Here is a 13,296-nt window from a genome sequence, read left to right on the forward strand (position 1 = left end):
CAAAAACATAAAACTACATTTGAAAACAATACCACACATAAAGGCAACAGTAGTATACCGCTGGTCGTTATAGTCATCAAATCCTGGTCACAAACCAAAACCGAGGGAAACACATCAACTGTAAGAGGACAAAGACATACAACAACATACAACCACTGTAAACATTAGAAGATGTGGTATAATTGGCAATGAGGCATATTTCCCCCCAGAGACCAAATGACGTAGAAGTTAATAGCTATATGTCACCGTACGATCTTCAACAATGAACAAAAACTTAAACCGCAAAGCAAGATAAACAAATCCCGATGTGACACATGCAAAACATTCTAAACGAGATAACTAACGGCCTGCATGATATATGTACACTGCAATAAAAGAAAAACAATTGTCATGTATAGCAACAAACGACAACTGCTGAATTATAGTTCAAATTTCCCCGACCATCATCCCAGATTGACTCTATTATTTCAAAACCTAGCTATAGTATTTATTGTGAACTTGTTCTCGTCCTGAATATGCATGAAATATTTGCCACTGGACGTTAAGCAACCAACAATCAATCTGAATTATAGTCTTCTGACTTGGGAAAGGCACATACAGAATACGACAATGGTACATATAGTCTGCTGACTTGGGAAAGGCACATACAGAATACGACAATGGTACATATAGCCTGCTGTCTTGGGAAAGACCCATACAGAATACGACAATCGTACATATAGTCTAACTAGGTACAGATACAACATTTGGTATCACATTCTAACAATAAATCAAATCATGACCAATTGTATCGTAGTATGTTTTATATATAAAAAACGATCTGTCTAAAATGATCAAAGCTTGAAATAACCTTATAAAAAAACCGAAAAACTAAATATATTCGAATTATTCATAACGGTTTTAACCAAGTTGAACAATAATAATAAACCACATTTTGATCAAAGAGATGCTTAAACAAAATACACGTTGAAAATGCAAAAATCCTGTCATGAAAATTTATGTTTGAAAATAATTCTAAACAACGTTGACTTTAAATTCTGAGTGCACACATAAGAGTTTATGAATTCCATCACCGACGGCTAATATGTGAATTGAGCACTTGATCAGTCCAGTGGTCACTGCTTAGGTTCTGATATTATTTATTATTTCGCAAATATTTATAAAAAATGATAATAATATAATAGGAATGGGAAAATATGAAGTCGTCATATTCAAATTCTAAATACAGCAATTCCTTTTCAGTATCGAAAATGAAACACATCAGCTCCATACAATTTCAATCGGTATAACTATATTTGTCACATGAATTAACTAAAACACATCATTTTTTAAAATTTTGTATTATAAATACAAGAAACACAAATGAAAAAAGAATATTGGGAATTCCATACATTTTCATTAAATAAAATATAAGTATTATACAATGTATTTTGTTTTATATTTCTTTTATTACTTGATATTTCCGACTGAGTTTTACTAAATTACTGAATGACGTTTGGTTCTTTTTTTTATTCGACAGACATACAAGTAAACACCTACGGCAACGTGACATAAAAACGTCAATCATACCTTACCATCACAAGAATTTCTTTATAGATGTTCGATTTTCCGGAATCAATAAATCGATTATTGATCCTTATTGATCTTTTATTGTGGTAGTTAATTTTTTCCATAAAAACAGTATGTCATTTGTTTGACGTCTTTTATGGAGAAGTATAGACATTTGTTGTCATGGAAGTCTGAAACAATAGAAGGCAAATACGACATCTTTGTAGGACGCCGAGCAGAACAAAGAAATGCGTACTGCACCCATAAATTCTTCTTTTATTTGCCCTTTGATGCTAATTTAGGTTTTTCATATCATTTGAAGTTTTCGTCTCTTCTTATTGTTTACGGTCATTACAACATATAAAATAAAGATCAACATTTTCCATTCACATTGTTTTGGTTTTATTTTTTAATTTTTCTATCATGATTTTTACTCAGAGGTGACAGTGCCAAACCCGGTATTTTAATATACAGTAGATGTATAACGAAACGTGTGCTTCGTGTTAAAGTTATTCAGAGAATCCTAAAACAATATTGAAATATAAAGCTGATTTCATACACAATACTCAAGATAAAGAGATGAAAAAGCTTTTGTTATTTGTTCTTTTTTTTTTTATGTAAGTAGATATATGAAGATGTGGTATGAGTGCAAATGAAACACCTCTCTTCGTCCAAGTCACAATTTGTAAAAGACAAACAATTAAAGTGTATCGCAACAATAACGTTTCTCCCCGGAATCATTACATTTTATTTTTCTTATTTTTCTTTCAGGAAAACGGAATCCTGATAATCTGCTTAAGTCCGATTTATTTTTAGAAATTGAGAAATGCGTCAACTTGTAGGTTTCTCGAAAAAATCTTTAATTTTAAAGGAATTAATAAACAAACGAAATTGTGTATGTCATTTGTCGTACAATACAACTACTTGAAATAAAGTAACAACAACGAAAGCAACAAATTAACGAAAAGAAGAATTTATAATAAAATGTAATATGTTATTCACTGTCAAGCACTTTTCGATAATCACCGTTTAATGTCATGTTATATTAAAGCATAGGTGTCGTGTCCTGTCTTTAGACCTGTTTAAAACACGTGACCTACTGTAAAAATTTAAGCAACAAACAACAGACAAGTTTAGCTTAAAATGTTCTAATTAACAACATGACTATTTGAACTGTCCATTTGATGTCTGTAATTTCTTGTGTGCTGCCAGAAATCTATTAGCTACCTTTATTGGTGTGTTTACACCTTAGTTAATTAATTTAGCAATGGACATGAGTGATCGGTCTATAATTCCCCAATTACTGAACACTTTACGGACAATTCTGCTCACCTTTATGGTAGTGAGAGATCGATTGTCCAATATAAAGGTGTAATAATCTATAATGGATCGAGCTTCTCATTATTATTGACTTCATCTATTATCCTTAATCAGGTTTTGGACACAACAGGTCTGGACTACAAATACTTCCTGGCTATTTTTTTAGTTGAAAATAACTTTTTGCATTATTGTGGTGCGTCCGAAACCCTTTTCTGTATTTACCTTCACAAGGAACGCTCAACTCTAAATAATATGAAGGCTAGGATGTTCAAGTACCTAAACACGGAGAGATAAATTACAAAAATGAACCTCAAGGGAATATCCGTATCCATCTATAAAGGCAAACTTTTCCTGAAGGAGTTGGAATCGTATTTTCTTTAAACCCACAATAAACGGAGTTATAAATCATATTTGCACCAAAGCGTTGTCTGTAGTGAGCTGTTTAGCTGATGATATCCCAAGGTACACCAGCAGTGGTATCGATAAAGTGCTAAACAATTAAAACACTATATGAGTTTGGTATCTCTAGAGCTCTCCTTGCACACGGCACATTTTTTGTCAGGGTCATACAATTTGGATTTTCAAAAATATGGTTTAAACTACAGTTGCATAGATCGTTGGTTTTAAAAGTTTTATGCAATGCCATTTGTTTAAAATCTACATAATAAAATAAGAAGATGTGGTATGATTCTCAATGCGACAACTTTTCACTATATACCAAATGACGTAAAATTTACCAATTATAGGTCACCGCACGACCTTCGATTTATATATACAGTACGCAATGCCAATGGAATATTATGGTCACAAATTATACCTCAGCACTGCAGTGTCCTTTAGCATTAAGTTTGATGTTATATATGAAATATGACCACAAAAGTTTTGACTTTGAATTCAATTAATGGAAAGCTTAAATAGGCTTGTGAAACGATAATATCAAGAAGTATAATAACCAACTGTTATGGTATACAGCAGCAAATTAGACAATTGTTTTTGGGAAATTGGAATACCATAAAATATGAGATTAATGCAATCTTTCAATGTTGCAATTAGTAATTTAGGTTATTAAAACAACAATGAAAACTCTTCAAAGATAAACCAGACTCATAATTTAATTCGACAACACGCATTTTGTCTAAACAAGACTGTTGCTCAAAAACAATTTGAGTGAAGACCGAAAACACAATAAGGACGTTAAATGCATTAAAATCAAAACTTTTCAAAAAGTATCTCCATTAATATCTTTGTTAGCGGCTGAGATTGGCTGTTGATACCACCAGTGACGAAGCATCACCAAGAAAACAATAACAGATAAAATTTTACTTCGTATAATAAAGAACGCCGAACGAGCTATTTGGCTACAATAGACTCACCAATGGCGCGCGAATCAAACAGTTGGAACGTTGAACAATTATGAAATTGAAGATACGTGTAGTCATCAAGTTGTTTGTGTAAAAGCGTTAAAACTATCTGAAACTATAAGTAGTTTCAAAATTATATTGTATATATTTCCTACATATATCCTCATCATCAAATTTGTTATTTTGTTTATATCTGGAGTGCACTGTTTGAGAGTAAAAGACAGGGTTGAGTTCTAAAAAAAATCGTTAAAGAGAAGCGAAAGATATCAACATTTAAACTCGTAATCCGAAAATAAACTGACAACGCCATTGCTTAAAAAGAAAAGACAAAACAGACTAACAACAGAACATAGTATAGAAACCCAAAGACTGAGCAACACGATCCCCACAAGAAACTTTGGGTGGTCTCGGGTGCTTATGAGGAGTGAGCAGATCCTGCTCAACATGTGGCACCCGTCGTGTTGCTTGTGTAATTGCAAACTCGATGACAAGTCTAGTAATATGAAAATACGGATTTTGTCTTATTTTAATTTAGGAATGTATCTCGCTGATGGGAAAACTCTGATTCCTTTCCCAACTTTAGCTATACTTTCTATTTAACTTTTTGGTTTATAGTCCTTTATCTTTTTAATAAGTTTTGAATTTTCAAACATGTTTGGCTTAACAAAGCATTACTGAAGAGAAATTTATTGTTAAAATACACATCTAATGCACAAAAATCTGTTTATCCAGTGTCAGAACCCAGAACCGCGATAGCGGTTGTCTTGTCAATTTGAGAATTTGGTGGTTATGGCAGATCATTTATAATATCTGTGAATATAAAGCATAGCGATGTGGTATGGTTGCCAATGAGACAACAATCCGCCATAGATCCAAAGGACGCAGGACATTTTAGCAAAAATGTTAAACTATTAAGGAACATTAGATAAAGATATAAGAAGATGTGGTATGAGTACCAATGAGACTACTCTCCGTCCAAGTCACAATTTATAAAAGTTAGAGCCCATTTAAAGGCCACACTGATCCGTTGCAGAGTTTGGATGAGGAAAATTTGCAACCAAAGAATCTTAAATGTTTTTCGATAGCTATTTTTAGAAAAAGACGCAAAACACATCTTCCTCTTACGAAATATAGACAATGAACACATGAAGCACTGTCAAAAATAAATATATACAAACAAAGAAATTTGAGAATATTCTAGTTGTCACCCAGCTATTTCAGTTTTTCTTAATACTATCATCCAATTGCAAACAATAAAATCTTTGGTATACGAAGTAAAGTCGAATGTGCACCACAATCTAAACAATATGGGTATATCCAGAGCCATATTTGTATTTGATTTAACCTTTTAAACCTTTAATGAAAGGGATATTCTTTATATTGTTCTGTTAATTTCTTTTAAAATTGTTTATTCATCATTCATTATAAAATGGGTTAATAATATTGCGCTTAAATAAGTATTGATAGAGCTACTTTTTGCTAAAATAGGTTTTACTTTTGCGCTTAAACGTCCAATAGTTTTTTCGCTAACATTTTGCACTTAAATGTCCGCTGCCAAATCCAATGGCATTCATGATAAAAAATAGGTCATTGTACGACCTTTGATATTCATATTGATATTTGATAGCAAAAAGCAAAACCGTAACCACATAGTTTCCTGTAAAAGACCCCAATATATCAAAACTTAAAACAATTCAAATGAGCAACCCAACTGTTTAAGTTATGTAAATTACAACAAACGAAAAACAAATATGATGTACATGCAGTAACAAATGACAACCACTAAATTACAGGCTCTTGACTTTGGACAGCACATGCAGCATATGGATGGTAAATGTGACGTGTTTCCGGTCGACCAACCCACTTTATTCGCAACTTTTATAGACTTGGAACTATAGCATATTGTATGGACACGTGTTTGTTGGTGATGATCGTTCGTGCGCTTTTAGATATCATTTGATTGTATGTGTCTGTGGGTGTCTGTCTCGTTGACGTACATGTATACTCATTTTAGCAGGTCATATTCAATATGAATGAATGAAGATGTTAGATACACAGCAATGAAACAGCTATTTTAGATAAAAAAAAATAACCTTGAAAACTTCCATATTAACTAGTGATAAATGCATAATATAACCACCATGTTTAAAGCTGATTATAATTGTATATCAAAGTTTCCTCGTCATTAGTTTGAATTAGATTCTAACAATGATATGTTCAAACTTGTAAAACGTACACAATTGTTCACTGAGAATTAATCTATATAGAGTTTATGCTTTATAAATGTCTGTAGTAAACCAGATACATTGATTTCTCTAACTCTATGGAAATTTATCCCTTTCCGAACCCATTGTATAAAAAAATTTAATCAACGTGTGATTGCTGGTGATCTCAAAAGATCATTGGATGATTTTAAGGGTCATGACCTTTTTAGCTAACTGAATGAATCAAAATATGATAACAGGTGTTAATGAAATTGACAACTTCGTGCAATGTCACTTGTGAAAGGCACTCGAAGGGGATTTTCGGTTAACAAAAAAAGAAAATGTCTTTTTAATCATTAGAGAAACAGATTCTTACATAGTTACTCGTGGATTATCGGATTTATCCAATCTCGATAGTTAAATTATAAATTTTAAAGTCCTCGCCGAGGCGGCTCGGACTTTAAAATTGATAATTTAACTATCTCGATTGGATAAATCCGATAATCCACTGGTATCAATGTAAGAATCTATATAACTCCGTCGTTTTGAATGGTACCTTGTAGATATATATTTTCTCCTCATGAGTTGGTGCTTTTTTTCTATAATTACATATTCCTTGTATCCTGACTTTTTTACGCATTTACAAATTGATAGAAAACCTTTGTCCTGTACTTCTTAAAAAACAGAGATGTTTAAAACATTTATTTTAATAAGAGAAAAATGAATAGAGAAACAAAAATTGTTTGTCAACATTTGAAAGAGTTTTGTTTCTGATTAATTTATAAATATATAAACTAAACTATTTTAAGATTTAAAAAAGATATGCCAACTTTTAAATAAGTAAATTAGATATATATATGTAAGAAAAGAAAATGGAGTATGATTGTGTCTTTTCTCAAAATACCAGAAGATTAATCACCAACATTAAGGTTAATGTTGTCTTGAAATTTTTAATCCGACTATGTTTTGATACTTATTTACAAATGTTCAAGGATAACTTCAACACAGAAAATTCTAAATTTGTGAGTAAAACTATTTTGTAGAACTACATTGGTGCATTTAATTTCAGCAAGAACACTAACATAAAAACTTAAATTATTTTCAATTTGAATGCAATCGAACGCTTTGTTAGGGTAGTTTTAAGCATATTTATTCATGTATTAAGAAACAAGTTTTGCAATTTATATTAATCCCTTTCCACTTTGTGGGTGCGAGTGCTGCCTTGTAGCGGCATTAGCCTGCTCTTTTTTTTTCGAAATATACAAGGGTGTCTTTGCCGTGCTAGAGATATGACTCTCTCTCAACACGGGTCAGCCATTCATCGTCCCCTTCCGACGGACTATCATCGTTTCCTAAAGACCATTCTCGCAAATGGTGTCAAGGGTCCGCCGAATATTCAGTTCCTGAAATTTTCATCCGGAACGGGAATCAAACCAGGAACCTTTGTGTTAGTAGTCCGATAAACTAACCACTACTCCACGAAATTTTTATCACTAAACAAGTAAACAATGTCTTTGTTGGTCTTGTCGATGCCACTGCTGGTGGACGTTTCGTCCCCGAGGGTATCACCAGCCCTGTAGTCTGCACTTCGGTGTTGACATGAATATTAATTTTGTGGTCATTTTTATAGATTTCCTGTTTACAAAACTTTTAATTTTTCGAAAAAATGAGGATTTTCTTATCCCAGGCATAGATTGCCTAAGCCGTATTTGGCACCACCTTTTTGGAATTTTAGATCCTCATTGCTCTTCAATGTTGTACTTGTTTGGCATTTTAACTATTTCGATATGAGCGTCACTGATGAGTCTTATGCAGACGAAACGAGCGTCTGGCGTACAAAATTATAATCCTGGTATGTTTGAAAACTATTTTTTCCGTTTGAGAGTATACTGTTTTTGTCGAATGAAACCTACATAGTGTTAATTAAACTCCATTATTTGATTAACTATACCAGGATTAAGACCATTCTTCCCGGTTATGAAAATTATCAATTCACGCAGTTCTTTACATTTGCCATTTTGTGAGTAGAAAATTCACCCCATGTTCTGATAAAGCCAGAGGTGATCCTGCAATGAGTTTATGGATGTTTATGGATATTTGTGATGAGGCTTTGGCAAAAATTGGCCTTTCGAAATTTTGGCACCTCAATGGTTGGCCTTTTTAGTTTTGTTTTTATTTGAACATCACTGACAGGTCGTAGGATTTAGCTTTTAAGGGGTTATTCCATACATTTATAACAATATATTTTGATTCTGTAAATGGATAGGTGGCATCAAAATCTGATTCTGAAAATGATTTTTCAATGACATACATTTGTTTATGTCAAATAGTCGAAATCATTAAAAATCACATTCAGTCTGTTAGATACACATTTACAGTTTTCAAAGGATTAACATAATCGGAATTACATTTTGCATCTTAAAATATTCCAATTTTAGAATCAGAAATGTAATTCTAACTGAAGGTCTAAACTACAAATTGAATTACAATATAATCCCACGAATTTTAAAACATTACAAAATAATATATAAAATAAACTTATCAACGAAACTATATTGTGATTTGTACAAAATTAATGAATGTAATTTTTTTTGTATAAAAATAATAAAATGAAATAATTAATTAAATTATAAATTTAAAAAAAATGAGATCCACAAATAAAATGAATAAAATGTATGTTGGTAAAATGCAATCGCCCTGTTTAACCCGAGTCATTCGTTTTTTGAACTTTTAGTTTCTCAAATTAACGTATGTAGTTGGGTCTTTGGTCAGGTTGTTGTCTCTGTCACATATTCCCAAAATCCATTATGGATTTTATTTTATAGATTCTGACTACTTCAAAACATTTCTCACCAAGAAAATGTGTTGCAAATATTTATAGACAGCCTAAAATCAACATTCTTAATCTAAAAAAGAAACGATAATTTTGTTCTAGATATTTGGATATTTGTTTCCTTATATTTCTCGTGTCAATCAGGGTTGAGGTTAATATGATAAATGCTACAATGCACCAAAGTAACACTGTGATTTATATACCTAAAAATAACCTGAATATCCTCTAGATATGTGGTCTGCCACTTTGACGAGCACCAGGAAAAAACTGTACAAATATATTCCCATATTTATTGTTGGGTTCCCAATATAACTAAAATAAAATTCGGAAATATTGCTTACCGCACGTGGCAAAGGAAATAAAAATGGTCAGTTTTATATTTGTCGCGAGCCGAGTTAATACCATAATTAAAATAATAATGGAGGCAAAATATTATAATAAATGTCAATTTTACACCAAAATTATCGCATTTCAGCACCTGCACAACTACAAAAACAAGGCGTGTTTGAAGTTACAAAGACATACCGCCATCAGCTAAATGAAAGATGAATTGAATACATAAACAACAACAATGTGGTTAAAATCCCGCGAGAGTTTGCAAAAATCATCATAAAATTGAGAGTTCAAATAAAATACGCAACAAAAATAATTAAACAAATATTGTTGTATTAAAAAACATTTGGATCGGTCAGTATCAAAGAGGTTGTCACGCATATTCAATCAAAAATATTACATGCTTAAGCTCGGGGATAAATCTCCAAATTAATAAAGTAATAATTTTGTTAAGAATCAATTATCATATATTCTTTGCAAATTAATTCCTTTTTGAATGAATAGAATAAGAATAAAGAATAAAATTGTTTATTATAGTGTCACATATTGATTGAAACAAGGCATTCACACAATATTCATATACATACAAACAACAATCAATATCCAGCCAAAAAATAACTTATGAGACACTGATCCTTAAAACCAAAATATATACAAAAATATACTTTTTAAACTTGTAAGTAATCACATAAAAGTTTTATCTAAATGGAACAAGTAGCTTAAAAAATAAATAATTCTTAGTTTAAAAAAAGATATGTATTAACTATGAAATATGAAATACTATAAAATTGGGTAAAAATCTTATAAATAAATGCATTAAAAATTGATTAATGAAAAATATTACTGTAAAAATAGTTTTTTACGTAAATAAAATTTATGTAAACATTTGCAAAAATAATACTGGATATTGGTACAATTCATAATTTCAATAAATTTTCTGTTTGTATTAAAATCTTGAAAGTTTTCAATAAGTTTTGAGCATTCATTAAACAAATTGTATCGAAGATCGTCATATAATGAGCATTCCATTAGAAAATGTTTTTCTGTTTCTATGCTGAAATGTTGAATGAAATGAAATGTTTTATTGACCTTTTAAAGATGGCATATCATTTGACCTGTCAAAAGAACATTTCAGTGTACTTGTATAACACAGACATATATAATACAAAACAAGAACATGAAAATCTCGAAAACAATGTTTTATTTTTTTCAAGAATGGTCATGAAAGCTACAAGTAGATATTAGTTAAAAAAAATAATGGACTTTATTTATATTTGATTTTTCCTAATTCAGTTTGGAGTCTTATATAAAAGATACAAAGTTGTTAAACGAAGTTGCCAATCAGTTTCTCCATATCTGAAACATTTTTTTATCATTAGAATGACAAAAGTAACATACACGAAACATTTACAAAGAAAAACTTAAAAAAAAAAAAAAAAAAAAAATAGAAGATATGTTTATGTTCCTCTGGTGTGGTTAATATATTTGTCATGCATCTTACTTATGTTTAAAATATAAGTAACAAGCCATGAAAGTAACATGAAAATGACGATTGATGAATTCAATAAGTAAAAATGGCTTTCCTGGGTTCCCTTCAGCAGGAACACACATACCCCAAAATTTTGGGATTAAGTAAAAGGCTGCTAAAAAGTTTAATTTTAAAATATGTATCCAAAGTATTGCCAGAGTTAACTTTCACATTGTTCAGCTATTTTTGTTTTTTCTATAGGATTGTCAAAAGAAATGATTTTCTTGTGTGTATGATGGAACAAACGTCAAGACTGATGTGTACATTTTAATGTCTAAAACTCTACCTGTTTTTGTGAATATATCACATCAAAAAGTAAGCATGGTGCTGTGTTTATTTATTTTTATTTTTTTTTAATTTAAAAAACTTATTATATAATATTTCTTACGGTTGTCTGTCCACTTATGATTTGACAAAAATTACATTTATTGTATGTTTTCAGTTTGCAATGTGTATTTTTTTTACTTGGATTTTTAGCTCATACAATATAAAAATTAATTTTTATAAGCCCATATATGCGATTTGACATTACATTTTATTTTCTGAAGGTCAATACATATCCATTTTTATTTGTCATTCTATTCATTATTTTCACAGCTTTTTTCCTTAAGTTTATAAATCGTCCCACTAAAATATATCAGAGTAATATATCAGTTTAAAAGTTTACTGAAAAACGTTTGTTAGTTATCGATATAAAATGTGGTGCACATTAATTATGCATATTAAGATAAATTACATAAATCATTATCAATTAAGATAAATATTTAAAATTGTGTAGACATTTTTAAAACAGTTCAAATATTGAAATAATGCCTTGTCATAGTGTGTATCGTATAACGTTTTGAAGTGTATAAATGTTAAATGTTGTGCACATTTAATATGCATATCAGACAAATTACTACAAATAAGAACATAAATATTTATCAATTTAACCAAATATATATTTTACCTACATTTTATAAACAGTTCATACATTGAAAAGTTGAATATTAGATTGTGATTTTAACGTTATGAAGTGTATAAAACAAAACTTACTTGCTTGTATATACTTGTTGACTTTTACAAATTTTAAGTTCGAAGCAATAAACTAAAAATACTACGATGTCAATAAAGTATATAAATCGGTTGTTAAAAGAATGCAATTAACTTCAAAGTCAACTCGTTCTATTTATTGTTTTTTGTTGAATACCTGACCAATTTGATTATTTCTGTAATTGTTTAATTGCAATAGTAAATTGTGTGCTTGAATGCAATGATGGCATATCTGTTGTATATGTTGCACAATAAACGATGACGTCAAAAAGAATGGCTGTCGTCTAATGTTGGTCACGTGCCTTGTGGTACCTGGCAGCATTGTGCAATGCAGTGGTATACTTTTCACAAACCGTCAATGTATTTGAAGGAATGATTTAAGATTTATCTGCATCATTGCAGAAAGATATATGAACTTTTTAATTCTTGTAGTCATTGAACCTGTTCGTATATCGGTCTTCTAACGGAAACAAATAAAGACAATATAAGTATGCACAATACTGTAGTTCAATCTATATGAACGTTTTAAAAAAAAATTGATAGGCATATAAATAGGTGCATGTTTTCTAGACAAGAAGATACGTACATTTTTTGTTGATTAATTTTAGATCTCACAAAACATGTTTAACCCGGCGCTTTTTTAAGCCTGTCCCTAGTCAGGATCATCAAGCCTTTGTAAGTCTTGTATGATTTTAATTTTAGTTTATTTATATGTTTTTGGGGTGAAGGATGACCTATATTATTACTGAACTAGTACTCACTTTTGTTTAGGGGAGAGGAGTTTCTCGCTGTGTTGAAGACCCATTGGTGGCCTACGGTTGCGTTTTTTATTTGATCGGATTGTTGTCTCTTTGACACGTTCCCCATTTCCATACTCAATTTTATATATGTTCTGCACCTGTAAAAAAACCTAAGAAAATTGTTAAAAATAAATTTATATTTCTTCCCTTTCTGTATAATTTAACGGGATATGAAAAACTTTTGAATTTCATCAATAAACAAAATTGTTACCCAAGAAAATAAATCCATCCACAATACTAAAGAGCAATATAACCAAAGAGACATGGAAAGGACGTGACAACCTTCTTAGGAACAGATGTACATTGCCACGATAACCACTCTAGTTTGCAAATTATG

The sequence above is a fragment of the Mytilus trossulus genome, chromosome 2 (assembly GCF_036588685.1).
Source record: "Mytilus trossulus isolate FHL-02 chromosome 2, PNRI_Mtr1.1.1.hap1, whole genome shotgun sequence".
NCBI classification, from domain to species: Eukaryota; Metazoa; Mollusca; class Bivalvia; order Mytilida; family Mytilidae; genus Mytilus; species Mytilus trossulus.